Source organism: Eschrichtius robustus, chromosome 6, assembly GCF_028021215.1.
Source record: "Eschrichtius robustus isolate mEscRob2 chromosome 6, mEscRob2.pri, whole genome shotgun sequence".
In the NCBI taxonomy this organism is placed as follows: domain Eukaryota; kingdom Metazoa; phylum Chordata; class Mammalia; order Artiodactyla; family Eschrichtiidae; genus Eschrichtius; species Eschrichtius robustus.
In genome coordinates, this window is record NC_090829.1 from 61,001,133 (window position 1) to 61,013,378 (window position 12,246).

Here is a 12,246-nt window from a genome sequence, read left to right on the forward strand (position 1 = left end):
TACCTTAAGCAAATAGAGAACTGCATACATGGCCCTGAACATCACTTTAAATGACTGTATTTATTACTTATATTTTTATCCTCACTTTTGCTGTGTAGTTGCTGTGAATGGCTTGGAACATGCAAAATATGCTAAGCAAGAAACACAGCCCATACCTGAAGAGTTAGCAGTTGAAAGGCACAAAGAGGTACAATGGATTTAAAAGCCTCTTGAAGAACAGCCTTTTGCTGCACAGATGCCAGGCAAGACAGTATGTGGCAGGAAAAGAGTTGGGGAAACTGCTTTAAAAACCTATTAACTAGGAATGTGAAAAAGCAGGGAACAATTGGGAAAGGAGGGAGGTGCTCACTGCTTAAAAGGCTTTTAAATGTGACCATACTTTGGTTGGCTTTTTGCCTGCAACATAAAATGAGGATGGTGTACTGAATGGCTAGATGGCTGCTGTAGGTGGAATGAATGGAAGCTAGGCTAGGGAGTCAAGGCTGAATTTTGAGATGCCACCCTGGACTGTGTGCAGCTGTTGAGACAACTCTCAGCAATGGTTTAGTGAAGTAAACACAACATTCAGTCAGGCTGCTCAATCACCCTTTCATTTTTATGTTTTTCTTGATCCCATAAATATGTGGCTATGCGGTCTTTGCTGCAGATAACAAGGAGTTAATAAATTAGCCAGCCAAACAGGCAGGAATGGAGAAAAGCCACAGAACTTAGAATTGAACAGCTGACAGCAGATTCTGCAGGTGTGAGATGGGAATCAGCTCTGCATTTTCCATGTAGCACAATTTTCTCTGTCTGGGCTGTGGCCTGATTTCTGGCCCCTTCAGGACAAGCTGAGTTATAAGGGAGAGAATTCCAGGGGGCTCTGCTCTATGATCTTATGAACTCTAACCTTCTTTAAGAAGGAAGCAACCTCCTATGTTTAGACTGACAATATTACGTGTTGGCAGTGGCCTTGTAAGATTTTAGTTTTATATTAGGAAGGAAAAATACTCTAGATGCCATCCTACCTAAATAAGAAATGGTGGATTAAACTGCATAGCACAATGAATCATTCTCCTGCAACTGGGTGTCAAGGGGCAGCCCGCGCACACACACACACACACACACACACACGTGTGTGTGTGTGTGAGAGAGAGAGAGAGAGAAAGGGGATCACTACTTGCACTGAATATATAAGTACCACAGCAGATAGTAAGATCATAACAGGGTAGGTGGAAATGAGAGAAATGGACTGCTTTAAAGTGCATATTTCTAATATACTAGTTCATCATATTCTTCTAATCATTCCACTTGCTGGTAATGGACATTCAAGGCTAAACTCCACAATGTGGCCGTTCTTCCAAATCTTTTTGACTTACAGTGGTAAAAAATACTAATTATATAACACTTGAAAGTGTTCAATACGATCCCTTGATTAACAAAACATTCCAGTGTTTCTTTCTGTTAAGGGCTCTGGAGTGATACAAAAGTGATAGTGACTGATCAGATTAATAATAAAAAATGTTAATTTGATTTCTCTTTACACGGTGAGTATGGTCTACACATCCAAACTCTTTTGACTAAACTGTTATAAGGTATGTATTTGGAATAAGGATAGAAAAACTCAGATCTGAGGCTTTTTTCTAGATAGGCTCCGGGAAGGACAGGTAAATACCTTCAGTTATCAATATTCAAAATAGAAGCTGGTACCTACTATTAAATCTCATTTTGAATCTTCTCTTTCTCTAAGGCCTACTTTATGTCCCTAAAATCCTATGTTTCCAGTTTCTCCATCTAAAATGGAAGATCCTATGATTTAGACTATAAAAGATTAGCTACTTTCAGATACACTGCCCTTAGCGAGCTCTGAAAAAGTCTCCCCAATCCAAAAATATATTCCATTTTTTTGTGAAGGTCTAAAATTTCATCATTAGAGATGTTAATATTTAGAGTCTTTGTCCCTTTATGACAAATTCAATTTCAAAACACACAAAAATTAAACAAACATAAAAATCCAAAAATATGTGTACTACAAATGTAATTTTTAATTATCTGTGTACTAAAGACCAGAAAGGAATATAGAAAATTTAAGTTATGTTGTTAGGTAGGTTGTATTATAGAGGACATTTTCCTTTAAAATTTTTCCTTTAATGTGTTTGTAATAAATATCAGTAAGGAAAAAAATTAATATCACTTTTAAAGACTCTAATTCTGCTTGACTGCTATATCTCTCTAACTGTTGGAACCTAAAAAATAAATACATAAAATTTAAAAATAAAAAACATAAGATTACTCTCAGTTATATATAGATTTTGGAAGAAAAACATAAAACAACAAATATTCATTTAGGAGTTAATATATATTTATTATGGGGGAGGCACTTTGTTGAGTGATACAGAGGATACAAAAATGACTAAGATCTGTGCCCACCTCCCCCTTCAAAGAGCTTCTGCCATAAAGCTAGTAACTTTAAAGAAAGAACACAATGTTATTACCAGTCATTACTACATTAGGTTGAATCTATTTATTAGCCATTTGTTTCAAATTTTGAAAACGGAAGGATGGAGCAAGCCTGGGACACTACCTAGGAAAGATCAGCCTGGATTAAGATACTTAATGAAGGAAGATGAGGGCAGTGGGCACAAGCGGGGAGAAGCGATAGCACAAAAGAGGGAGAAGATGAGAGCATGCTGACAGCAAACTATGCCTATTTCAGAGGGTTGATTAGAGCTAGCTCTGACTTCCAGCAAATAATTTTCAACATATAAAATGGACCCTAACAAAGTATTATTCCTATCAATCAAGGAGAACCAAGTAATCAAGGAGGGATATTTAAACACAAATATACCTTCATATTCACAATATAAACTCTGAGATAGTGTGTATTTCCTTATAAACCACCACTGTAGTGAAGATGGTTTTAATCCAATCATTTTGAAGCTCACTCTGATATCTGATATTGCAGATACCCTTGTTCTATTATTCTGTCCCAAATGTTTAAAACCTGATGGGAAAAAAGTAATGTCCTTAAGGAGTAGAATTCATCATTAGAAATAAAGAATTTTCCAAGTTGTTTGGGAAATGGGTTAATTTCTCTTTTTTCCCCCCTCTCTTAGACATCAAAATACATTGATTTCTCCTCAGTGGTAAAGAAATATGGCACTAAGAAGTATCAAATGAACTCACTTTAACAGACTTCAAAACAATACTACTAAGCAATTATTTTTAAATGTTTCTCTCCGCAAGACTAATTTCTTACAGCTGATAACTCTCTTTAGGAAGTACTGACACTCACAAGGCCCTAAATTCTCATTTGGTCCCTAATACCCCATTTGGTAATCAATATCTTCATTTACTCTTCCCTGAATCCCCATAAGCCTTATTCTTCGTCAGTATCTATCACATTTCTCTTTTCCTTTAGTCATTTTCTTTCATTTTTAATCCTTCCTTTCAGGCCAAGTTGTCTGCCTTTTATATCTATATTTACTTCCTCCTTCTCTTTCTCATTTTGACCCTTTCCAGACCTTTAGATTATGAACATTGACATTTGTGACCCATTGTTTTGCCACGCTGGCCTTTCATGAATAAAATTTCCCTCCTTCACAAGACTGTTCTAAGCAAGCATAATTTTAAGTATCCATGACTATTTTCCAAATAGAGATTCACTTCATTTGATTCTTCATGTGTTAAATCAAATGTGTTCAAGAATATGATTTCCTACTCCTATTCCTATTCAGTATTTTCTGTGAGTCTCCTTTATGATACCTTTCTACTGCAGTGTGGAAACTTGAGCTATCTGTGGTCTAGTCTGAACTGTACATGGGACAGTGATAATGACCTTCTGACCCTACGGTTCTTCCTGGCTGTGGGTAGAATTGATAGCACTTTTTCAATTTCTCCCTTGTCTTTGCTTGAACATACTGGAATTACAACCTCTGATAAAGGCAACATCCCCTTTGTAGTGGAAACAAAAGGAGTGTGTAATGAATTGGTTAAGATTACATTGCATGTTTAGATGATGAAATCCAACTGCAGCTCAATTCCTTTATTTTCTCTAGCTGGGCCTGATCTTTCAGTAAGACATTATTGACTGGCATCTTCCCCAGAACAGGTGCTTTGGAATATAGTCTTGCTGCTTCGAGTTTAGACTGAAACACAACTATTGTACAGGTCAAGGGAATCAGATGTGAGACAATAATTCCCAGTACCTTAGGAGGAGCACTGTAGATGATCCACATCCAGGTGGCATTAAAACAATGAAGCGTCCTTGGATTTGTATGATGTGCCAACCCTTTCAAATTAACTTTAGTTACTAAGATGGCAAGATGTGAATTATAGTTTTATATGCCATTTCTCTGCAAAATTCTAGGACTGAGAAGAGCAAGGAGAGGGGAGAGAGACAATTTTTTATAATTCATCAATACAGATTTTGCTACACTGACATTATAAAATGAATTATTAATCTTTATGCATATGGAATCAATTAATGCCACAATTGTGTGGTATTAAACTCTATCTTTTTATCACAAAACATATCACACCTTTGGTTGCTCTGAAAAGCAAATTACTGGCCTCTTCTGCCCTCCCTCTTATTTAACTTGTACTTTTATCTTTTCAAAAAAATCACTTAGAATTTTGCTTTTCGAAATGGCACAATACCAATATTGGCTGCAGAAAATATTTAAAATGTGTGTTTTTCAAAGAATGATCAGATCACTTATTCATCTTTTAGAGCAAAATGACTATATTCATCTCAATTATTTTTGCCAAGGATTGTAACACTAATTTTACTCTTTCTAAAAATTAAAATAGCAAATAGTTTATATAAGGTGTTGATAATTACCTATATTATTGTACTGCTGTGACAGATGTTGGCAAAAAAGCCTAAAATGCCTACAGCTGTGCACTCCATGACATCTAGTTTATACTCAGACAGAAGGCTAACAGATGTTCTGAACTGTCACTTTGCCTAAATGTTTTTAAAGTCTAAGGACCTGCTTTATAATTCACCAGAGTCTGATTTTGTTTCACATAGGTCCTCAGAATTCCCATCTGTGACAATTAATGTTAAGGACATTGATAAATCAACCCTTGTTGATAAGAAACAGGCATCAGTTTATATATGGATGGTGGATTGTAAAAGCTGCTATTATGTACATCCTAGTTGTGAAATTCTTTCCTTAAACATAGATTTTATTGGGCTACCAGAATTCATGAAGGTCTGTTTTGTGCTGGGTGTATGGAAAGAGCCAGGAAATCACCCATTCTTTTCTTTTTGCTAAATTTTATGTACCTTGTTAGTAAAATGTTAACAATTTCCAAAGACAGTTATATTTTTTCCAGTGAATAAAAAACTGTTTTGTTATTTTTATTTCAGTATTTTAATAACTCTGCTCATAACAATAACTATTAATTGTGCAGTCTGTTAGGATAATGAAAGAACAAAATAAATGTCATTCACAAAGCATACAGCACATCTTCTCCTGCCTGACACCCTAATACTTCCTCTTCCCAAACATACCTTCAGATCCTTCATACAGAATTACTGCCCCGTGCAAAGGCCATCAATGCCTTATTTGCTGTTGCTCTTAATTTTAACAAGCTGGATTCCTGTAGTACACTTGCTTAATAGTTTAAACATTCTGTTAACAATCAGGTGTTTGGCCTATCCTGTTTCTCTTCCATTCTGTATAGAAATATAACTCCAAATAGTACATCTTTCTGGGTTTGTTTCTAAATTAGTCCCCACACTTAATTATGAGGATGAGAGGGATGCCTTATTCCTCTTTGTTATAGGCTAAGCTCTCAGTAATCCCAAACAAAAGAGCCAGTTCTGGAAGATATAGGATTTGCTAGCAGGATTATGGTCTCATAGATAATGATGTGCAGTCAGCAGAAGCGAAGCTTTATTTTAATTCAAATAAGCTAGTAAACAAACCACTGACAAGTCTGCTGGTGAGAGTAACTGGCTGCTGTTGCCACATTGGCAGCTAAATTATAGAAAATCTATTATACCCTGTTCACCATATGTTTAATTTAATACAAGATACAAATTAAACTATCCACAGTGCCTATTAAAATAACAATACTTTTTTATATTTGAATGTCTTAAAATAATTTCTACTGACCTTTTAAAGGGTGGTTTTGATATAGGTGATTATCTGGGGGGGAAAGGTAGTTAATAGAAGGCAAAAAAAAAAATTAATTGCCTTTCTGAGAAAATAAAAATATAAATGTTCACTGGTTTGCAGTTGTTAATAAGGTTAATTAGCAGTCATGTGTTCTGTTATTACTATATTTCCCTCCCACCCTTTTGGTTTCTGAGGCTGGAGTTTTAAGAGTGATACTTAGTTTGACCTATGTGAGTCTGTCCTCATGAAATCATTACCTTGACCAAGCCAGCCTATGGGTAGCCTTAAACCTGATGCCAATTGAGACCTAAATGCAGAAAACTGAGTTTAAACTCTAGGTTCAACTTTGGTATGGCACAGGAAAAAGACATAGAATTTTATATCCCTGCTTCAAGTCAATCTCTTCATAGCCAAAAGATCCTAAGGAGAGCCACAATTAGGAAGCTGCCTTCCAGAAAAAGGAGAGAAGAAAAAGACAAGACCACACACTGTTCACAGTTTCCTCCTGAACCCGCAATAGTCAGTAACCAGTGGTGCTTGCTTGAATCTATTTGGACTCAGTTTAGCAGATTTTAAAGACCATGATGGGTTTTAGATTATAGAGCTAGATTTCAAACCCAGATCTACTGTTTCCCAGCCACAGATATTTAAATCAGCTGGATCTTCCCTTACTTTGTTTAAAAAAAAAGGGGGGGGGGATAAAAATTCCAATTTTATAAGATTATTATGAGAATTAAATAAGAGAAAGTATCTGGTACGTAATAGATGGCCATTAAAGGTTAGTTCCTTTGCTCTTATTACCCTCAAGCAAATAGAATGTTGCTCTTTCTTCGAGGGTGAAGGGAGAATGTTAGGAGAAGGGATTGGAAGGGAAGGTGTAAATAGAAATTCTCCCTAGAATCAGTTTCCTTGGATCATTAACTTCTTTCCACAGGCAAAACCTTAAATGGGATGCTCCTTTTTTCCCAAAATTCACTACAGTTTCTACTCTCTTTAAGACTGTATCAGCAAATGAACTTATTTACAAAACAGAAACAGACTCACAGACATAGAAAACAAACTTATGGTCACCAAAGGGGAAGGGGCAGGGGATAAATTAGGAGTTCGGGATTAGCAGGTACACACTACTATATATAAAATAGATAAACAACAAGGACCCACTGTAGAGCACAGAGAACTATATTCAATATTTTATAATGAACTATAATGGAAAAGAATATGAAAAAGAATATATATATATGCATAACGGAATCACTTTGCTGTACACCAGAAACTAACACAACATTGTAAATCAACTATACTCCATTTAAAATATATAAAATACATATATATTATATATATACACATTTAAAAAAAGAAGAATGTATCAGTAAGTCATCCATACCAACTGCCCATTCTTGGGCCTCTGAAATAGAGAGACAAAGAATAATCACACTTTGGGATACCTTTCCAAACATTTATGTACATACAGCTTTTGCACTGGGTCTGCAAATGTGTTCCTGGAGCTGCACTATACAAATTCTGGTTCAAATGTAAGCTTATCAAATCCAACTGTGTTCTGGTAGTTACAATACTGCATAGGTGTACATTTGGAAAATATCCTCAGTTTACGTTATTCTTGAGGTCCAGCAGATGATGATAATATTTTAACTAAAATGCAAGTTAATTTATCTTGGGAGGATGGTACTAGTAAGACTGTGCCAAATGGACACAAGACAGATACCCCACGGTCCTTTCCCCTCGCTCCACTACCCTCAGAGGTTGAAAGACCAGAGACATTTCCATTTATTGAAACTCTACAATACTGATAAAGTGAGAAATTTTTTTAAAAGTCGCAAAATGTGTGGCATATTTTAAATGTTCAACATTTTTAAATGAATACTCTTAACACATAAACACAAACATATGATTGCAGGTATAATTTCATTTTGTATATATCAAGAAAAGTTTAAGGAACGCTACCCACAGGCCTTACTCCTACCTCCAACTTTCCCCTTAATTATAAAAACACACCCTTCTTAGTCCGTTCTTAGCGTAAAACAAAGACTGGGGGAACCTCCGAGAGTTCCACAAGTTGGAACACGAGTGGGGAGGGAGACCACGCTGCGTCTGTGACCACTGAGGAAACAGGCCGCCTTTCAGCCTGCGGCCCCCCTTCGACACCTGGGCTTCCCAGGTCGTGGCCGAGAAGCCGCGAGCCGCCTCCCCTGGGAGCGCCCGCCCTCCTCGCCCACATTCCTTCCCTGAACCCCTCGAGTCGTCGAGTTGCCCACCGCCCAGCCCTCGGGGAGGACGCCAGGCTCCCCACGCTCCCAGGGCTCTCCCGGGCTCGGTCTCCACATGCGGAGCACTGGGGGACGAACCGAACCCGCCACACTGTGCGCTCGCTGAAACAAGCGGGTCCCAACACGCTTGAGCCTAGAGTCAGGGACACGCGCCCGCCCGCCCCTCGGGGCGCCCAGCGTGGGAAAAGGCGGCCGGGAACGCGGGCCTGCAGGCGCCCGGGACCCAGGCTTCCACTCACTCTGTCGGCGCCGCCCGTCCCTTCGCCGAGGGCCTCCGCCCTCCCTCTCGCAGCCGGAGCCGGAACCGGAGCCGGAGGCGGGGCCGCACGGAGCCGCGCCGGCCGCGCCCTGACGTGCGGGCCGTGCCGGGACGTGCGGGCCGAGAGCGCGGGAAATGCGGCGGCGCACGAGGGCCGGAGGGCAGGCCGGGATGCCGCGGCTCTGGGGCTGGGGAAGCGCAGCCAGGCCGGCCGAGCCTCCGCTTTCCCACGCGAGCGCAGTCGGGTCAGGCGGACCGGTTCCGCAGGGCCCCGCCAACCTAGAAGGCCGGCCCGACCCGACGAGACTTGTTCACCCTCGGCCCCAGCGGCCCTCGGGAGGCGAGAGGGCCGAGGCTCAGCGAGAAGTTTATTCTAGTGGCTCTGAAAACTGAGGTTTTCTCCTCACACACTCGCGCGCGCTCCCGGGTTAGGTTTTACAATCTCAAGACCTTGCATTTAAACCACGACCCTCACCGGGTCGTGGCCGGCGGAGGGTCGCCCTGGCCGCGCTCCCCTGCCTGTCATTTTAAGAGCTCATCAAGTGGCGGGCTTGTGTGGTGTTGGTTTTGTCTAAGTGAATAATTGAATCGTGTTGGGCGAGTTGACGGGAGCAACACGTTCAGAGTCCCGTGGTGTATTTGGAGGCACTCGCGGCCGGTACTCTCCGCAGGCTGGGGAAGCAGTCGCCCTCCGACCTGGCGCGGGCGGCTCCTATCCGAGCCCCGCTGACCGGCACTCGGCCGCCCGCCCGCGCGCCAGTGTTCCCAGAGGGTCCCCGGGGCCCAGGCCGCGCCGGAGGCCGTCCGAGTCCGACTTTTTTCCGTGTGGAGAGGTAGAGCGGCCAGTAGTGAATGACGGATTGCCTGCGAGAGGGAAGCTACAGTTTTCACGGTAGCTGATGGCTAAAGCATGGCACTGTGCCATCTCTGTGAAACTCATGATTTGTACGGTCACTGGTTCCCTGGAACATCCAGACCCTGATCGTGCGTACAGTGTTTTCTAATAAGCAGCACTCGCCAATTTAAAACCAGGTCCCGGGTGCCCCTCTTGCTAATCCCCTCTGCCATTAAATCCTCTTCTTTTATCTCCTCTCTACTTTCCCTTTCCTTCCCTTCCCTTCCCTTCCCTTCCCTTCCCTTCCTTTCCCTTCCCTTCCCTTCCCTTCCCTTCCCTTCTTTTCCCCTCCCTTCCCCTCCCTTCCCCTCCCTTTCCTTTCCTTTCCTTTCCTTTCCTTTCCTTTCCTTTCCTTTCCTTTCCTTTCCTTTCCTTTCCTCCCTGCTTCCCTCCCTTTCTGCCTTCCTTCCTTTTCTTCTTTCCTTCCCTCCCTCCCTCCCTTCCTCAATCTGAGTAGTTCTTGCTGAATGCTTCCCAGCAGGGGGGGCCGGGGTGGGGGGGAGTATGCCCTCCCCACCCCATCTCCCCAGTATGGCTTGTTGCTTGTAGAACTGGAGAGCTCAACTTTGGCCCCAAAGCCCTTTTGAAAAGTGAAGTTTCCAGTTCAGAGCCACCTATAAACACCCATAAATCGGTGCACACGGATTCCCCAACCCCGTCAGAAAGCCGTTTCTATAACTTAGAATCGTTTTGGTGGTGTGTGTTTGCTCTGAGAGAGGAGCTGACCAGTTAGATTAGTTTGTGGATACAGAAAGGTTGCTGTTGTTGTTGTTGTTTTAAGCAATTTTCCAGTTGCAGGCAACTGGTTCTTGATTCCCTCACCTACCAAGGCAGTTTGTCACTTTGCCCTTCACCGTGACACATTCCACATTTTTTAGTTATAGGCTGAAGTTTTCCCCCATGTCAGATAGAATGTCATTGCATTACAGCTTTTGAGACAACTTTTGGAGGCTTACCTACAAAACTGTCTTCCTGTCCTTAACCGGAGAGTGAGGCCACCAGAGAGATTTTAAACTTCCTTGTGACTGGGATTGAATAGACTCAATTGATAAGATGTGTAAGGTTTACTCACTTTTAGACACCTTAGGGTACTCACTGATGCCTTCCTATCTTACAGACTTAGATTCAGCCCCAAGCCCCTCCCTTGCTGGAAAGAGGACAAGCAGTTCAGATTCTTTCAGTTATATGAGAAGGAAAATAGCTTTCATCAGGTTGGGGCATCCTTTATAAGTTTTGATATTCAGCAAAAACGTATGAAAAGGGAAGCAGGAAGAGATTATTCCGTTATTTCAGTGGATTACTTTTGTAGTGCAAAGTTATGAAACACTGGATTCAACATTTTACATGTACTGTCTCCCACTCCACCTTTAGTTGGAGTAGGTATTTCTACTGTTGACTTTCCATTTTGCATAATGCGTCCCCTCCCACCTTGCCTACAGTGAGGAAAGCAAAACACTCCTCAGCCTATTCCATTAAAGTTTGCTCTTGATTTACACTCTCCACTCCCTCCCTCCACCAACACACACTTACATAGGCACAGTTTTCTTGATCCAGAGAGTGTTGGGATGTGTGTAACTTTTTAATATTGTCCTGACTTTCATTCCTTTTGAACTAATATTAAGGTGTTCATCCTGAGATATAAAATGAATTATTGAGAAACAACCATGTGAAATATTGTTTAATTTTCTGTTTTATTGTTTGTGTTTGTTTTTCAAGTTTTGTAGGAAAGGCTTTAATTGGTGTCTAAGTAATAGTCCTCAAGAATTCCTTATTAGATTACTTCAGACCAGTTGTAAACCAATAATATTATTGTTTCTGAAAGGGAAGGTAGAAGCTAAGATCAGTTCTGTCAAGAGATTCATTTGAGGGTTTATCTTTCTTTTATTTTGAATGGTTTGTGGGAAGAAAGGGAGGACTAAATGGGGCAGGGGGCAGAGATAGAGAACCCAACGAAAACTTGTTGTTAAGATTGAAGCCATTTCCCCAGACTATTGTCTTGCCACAAGTGACGATACACAGAGCAGAAATCATGAGAGTGGATTACAGTCACTCTGGGCTATTGGAGGCCCAGAGAGTCCTGGCATTAATTCCTATAGAAAGGTAGAGACACCTAGCCATCTTCCCCTGCAGCACCCTCATTGCCTAAGTGTTCAGGGCTCCAAGTTGATACAGACCTCGGCTGGGTCTAGGTGGCAGGGCTTCCCCTGCGAGGGGAAGCAGATGTTCTCTGTGGAACGGAGGGGGAAGCAGGGTGGCTATAAGAAGAAGCCTGAGGGGATGGGGCACTGTAGCAGGAGGGCTGTGGCCACCAGTCCCCTGGCAGGATAGCAATCAGTGAGTCAAAGCTAACAGTGAGTGAAAGAGAGCCAAGAGTAGGACCCTTTGGGTGCTAAAGTCTAACCTTTAGCTTGTTCCACTCCTCCCTATGGCATCCCACCCTAGGTTTTCTGGGATTGGAGACCTAACTAGAGGAGAAGGGGAGCGTGGTAAGAAAACATGCCTAACCCCTGTCCAACATGCATGCACGGGTGGAGCTTGCAGAGATCAGGAGACACATCTCAAGTCCTCAGTGATCTGTGTGTCTGGCTTGTGCAGTTATGCATGGCCAACAGGGAGTGGGGAGCGGTGGGGAGGAAACCTGGTTTTCTCCAGTCACCGTATCTGGGGCTGGTGCGTTTCCTCTCCCCCCCAGCCCTC